This window comes from Pan troglodytes, chromosome 12 (genome assembly GCF_028858775.2).
Source record: "Pan troglodytes isolate AG18354 chromosome 12, NHGRI_mPanTro3-v2.0_pri, whole genome shotgun sequence".
Taxonomy (NCBI): Eukaryota; Metazoa; Chordata; class Mammalia; order Primates; family Hominidae; genus Pan; species Pan troglodytes.
The window spans coordinates 107,007,318-107,011,902 of record NC_072410.2 but is presented as its reverse complement, the minus strand read 5'-3'; the positions used below and the strand labels follow the sequence as shown (position 1 = coordinate 107,011,902).

Sequence of the window (4,585 nt, the reverse complement as noted above, 5' to 3'; positions counted from 1 at the left end):
GAAAAGCCCATAATGTTTATTAATACTAAGTGAATAAACAAATTGTGTTATGTTCATACAATCAAAAGAACTACTGATACTCGCAACAACATGAATAAATCTCAAAATTATTCTGCTGAGAAGAAAAGAAACCTGACACAGAAGAGTGCATACTGAGTGATATCGTGTGTATGAAGAAGTTCTAGAGCAGGCAAAGCTAATATATAATGATAGAAACCAGATCAGTGGTGACCTGGGGAGAGAGTGCTGGCTGGTATTGACTGCAAAAGAAATAAATGATGGATATACTCTGTATGTTTTATAGCCCATATAAAATAGGATGTACTCTATATAAGTAAATGGATAGAAACGTGTATGTCCACTGCATATACATATATGGAGTAGATGGAATATAGATGGATACTTCATCTTATATATGGATATACAGTTGACACTTGAACTGTGCAGGTCCACTTATAAACAGATTTTCTTCTGCCTCTGCCACCCCTGAGATGGCAAGATCAGCCCTTCCTCTTCCCCTTCAGCCTACTCAACATGAAGACAATGAGGATGAAGGCTTTTGTGATGATCCACTTCCGCTGAATGATAGTAAATATATTTTCTCTTCCTTATGGTTTTCTTAATAACATTTTCTTCTCTCTAGCTTACTTTAATGTTAGAATACAGTATATAATACATATAACATGCAAAATTTGTGTTGTTTATATTATTTGTTAAAGCTTCTGGTCAACAGTAGGCTGTTAGTATTTAAGTTTTGGGGAAGACAAAAGTTATATATGGATTTTCAACCTCATTGGAGGGTTGACACCTCTGACCCCCATGCTGTTCAAGGGTCAACTGTACTCTCTATTTTAATTGGGATAATGGTTACAGATGTGTATGTATTTGTCAAAACTGACCAAATTGTTCACTTAAAATATATGCATTTTATTGTTTGCAAATTATACTGTAATAAAAGTCAAACAATGCTCTAGTTTCTCTTCAGATCATATAAATCTTTTGCCTTTTACTAAAGAGTCCCATGGAGAGGAACACCTCAGAGTTTTTAAACTAATTTTTTGAGGTCTTGCTTTAGCAGGGCTAACGATTAAAAAAAAAAAAGTCAAACACATTATTGAAAGAAGCAAGTTAAAATTGAAGTTAAAAACTGAATATGTGGGCTGGGCACGGTGGCTCACACCTGTAATCCCAGCGCTTTGGGAGCCCAAGGAGGGCAGACCACTTGAGGTTAGGAGTTCGAGACCAGCTGGCCAACATGCTGAAACCCCCTCTCTACTAAAATTACAAAAATTAGCTGGGCATGGTGGCTCACACTTGCAATCCCAGCTACTCTGGAGGCTGAGGCATGCGAATCTCTTGAACCTGGGAGGGGGAGGTTGCAGTGAGCCAGTATGGTGCCACTGCACTCCAGCCTGGGCGACAGAGTGACTCTGTCTCAAAAAAAAGAAAAAGAAAAGAAATCAGCCAGGCATAGTCCCAGCTACCAGGGAGGTTGAGGCAAGAGAATTGCTTGAACCCAGGAGGCGGAGGTTGCGGTGAGCTGAGACTCTGTCTCAAAACACACACATACACACACACACACATACACACACACACACACACACACACCCTGAATGGGTGGGTTTAAATGAAGATTAAATCCAAGAGGGAAAATAGGTAAATTGGAATATCAAGAAATGATCTAGAGTGCAGCACAGAAACAAAGAAAGAAAGGCTAAAAGATGTGAAAAAGAGGGTGAGAAGGACTAAAACATGCTCAGACTGGAGTTCCGTTAGGACAGGAGTGAGAAAATGCCCTAACTGACGCCACAGGAGCAGCAGAGACGCATCCTCACTGGACCTCACCCAAATCGCAAATTCATGAGCAAAACAAATCATTGTTGTTTTAGGCCACTAAGTTTAGGTAGTTTTTTATGAAGCAGTAGATAACTGGAATAAGTTGTGATACCAGGAGTGTGATGTCGCCGTATTAAAACACACACACACACACACACACACACACACGACCTAAAAATGTAACATTGGCTTTGGGACCAGATGGTGAGTGGAAGCCAAAAGGGCTTGCAGAGGCTGCTGGTGAGGACTTAAAAGAAATGCAAGAGAGGCTTATTGGAATCTAGAAAAAAGACTCTTGGGTCCAGTAACATAAAGTTTAACAACATTATCACCTGTAATAACATATAAATAGAAAATATACCATGAGTTTGGTTTAATTCTGCACATTGTACTCATAAATCATAACACTACTCTGTACCCCATAAGTATATACAATTATAAGCTGACAATTTACATTAAAAAAAATTAGAACTAAGTAAAATGGTATGAATAAAAAAATAAAATAAAATGTACCTATTTACCTAATCAACTGATCATCTAGCTAAGAAAATTTCCAGGCAGAGTGCTGCTGCCTGGTTTCTCCAAGTAGTCTATAAAAAATGAGAGAGCAGAGAGATAAAGTAATGAATAACTTTTAAATATAAAAAAGGCTACTCAAGTGAATTAAAACATCCATGCAAAAACCTGCACATGCATGTTTATAGCAGCTTTATTCATAATTGCCAAAACTTGAAAGCAACTGAGATGTCCTTTAAAAGGTAAATGGATAAATAAACCAGTACATAGATACAATAGCTATTATTCAACAATAAAAAGAAATGAGCCATCAAGCCATGAAAAGATATGATGGAATCTTAAATGCATATTGCTAATTGAAAGAAGCAAACTTGAAAAGGCTACATACTGTATGATTCCAACTATATGTCATTCTGCAAAAGGCAAAACTGTGGAGACAGTAAAAAGATGAATGGTTGCAAGGGGTTTGGGAGGAGGAAGAGATGAATAGGTGGACTACAGGGGAGTCTTCGGGCAGTGAAACTATTCTCTGGTACTATAATAATGAATGGATGCTATTCTACACTTAAAACCCAGAGAATGTATAACACAAAGAGTGAACCCTAATGTAAAACATGAGCTTTGGTTGATAATGTGTCAATGCTGGCTCATTAACTGTAGCAAATGCACCACACTGATTGGGATGTTGATGGTGGGAAGGTTGTGTATATGTGGTCCGGGAGGAGTATGTGGGAACTCTCTGTATTTTCCATTTAATTTTGCTCTGAATCCAAAACTGCTCTAAAAAAATAAATTCTAGTTTAAAAAAAATTGGGGGGCAGGACTTACTATGTTTGGAAATAAAAATGTTTCTCATTCCAGCTTCTCTATTATAAATGATATAAATGATTCTCTAATTAAGAATGGCTTTCAGGCAAACAGCAAATTCAGAGCACCGTCACAAGAATATGGTGTAAAGATGAAGCCAAGGATTTAACTCTAAAACCTTTGTTAAAACCTCAGTTAGATTTAAGGTGGTGCACCATAGACCCTTTCAAACACACCAAAGGCCCTTTTAAGGGTCTTCATATTGTGCCTCACTGGCCTTCTCTGTTAAACAACTGGGCTTCTGAAAATTTCACAAGGAGCTCAAAGTAGAGATGATCTCTACGAAATCTGTGGGCATGGCTTTTGTCTAAAGGAGTGAATTTATAAACTGATTCATAAGAAGTCCACAAAGTTTTAAAGGAATTTCATCAGTTTGGACTAAAAGAGACAGCGAGAGTACAAAATACAAAGAAATCTTTGAACTTCTGAACTGCTATTCTTAGAAAACAGGCAGAGAAACCCACTCAACATCAACATCTGTTTGCTGGCCCTGAGCCATCCTAGCTATTCTTTCCTGAGTTGCCTCTGTGCCTCTGAGGCACGCTGTCCCTTCAAACACCTATCCAAACCGCAGACTTGTTTGGATGACAAAATAGATGGTGCTATTGTTTTCAGCCACTAAGTTTGGGGGCAGTTTGTTATGCAGTAGTAGAAAACTGATACTGGGGCCAGGTGCGGTGGCTCACGCCTTTAATCCTAACACTTTGGGAGCCCAGAGTGGACGGAGCACACGAGGTCAGGAGTTCAATGGAGACCATCCTGGCCAACATGGCAAAACCCCGTCTCTACTGAAAATGCAAAAATTAGCCAGGTGTGGTGGCAGATGCCTGTAATCCTAACTACTCGGGAGGCTGAGGCAAGAGAATCACTTGAACCCAGGAGGCAGGGGTTGAAGTGAGCTGAGATCATGCCACTGCACTCCAGCCTGGGCCACAGAGAGAGACTCCATCTGAAAAAAAAAAGAAGAATAAATAAAAAGAAAACTCATATTGGTTTTCCAGAATTGATGAAAGATATCAATCCAGAAGATTCCAGAAGCCCAGTGAATCCCAAGCAGGAAAACTAAATGAAATAAATAACAAAATACATGATAATTAAACTAGAGAACATCAAAGTAAAAGAGATCTTAAGATACAGTCAGGAAAAATTGTTAACAATGGCTAAACCTTGGGATAAGTGTCATCATGTTCACTGTTCTGTTCTTTTAACTTTTTTTAGCATTTGAAAATATTCATACATACATACATACAGCCAAAATGTTGTAGTAGGTGAACCAAAAAGAAAAGAGATGACTTCACAAGAGAGAAAATGAAATTGGCACCTGAACTCACAACAGGAACAATGAAAGCCAAAGGGCAGAGGAATA

The 4,585-nt window shown here is 38.5% G+C and overlaps 1 non-coding gene across 1 annotated transcript; it reads left to right on the top strand.

Moving 5' to 3' along the window:
- Positions 1 to 965: 965 nt before the first annotated feature.
- On the top strand, positions 966 to 1,082 carry LOC112208314 (U5 spliceosomal RNA). Its single transcript, XR_002942716.1, has one exon. It is a non-coding gene; the product is annotated as a U5 spliceosomal RNA (small nuclear RNA).
- Positions 1,083 to 4,585: the final 3,503 nt, after the last annotated feature.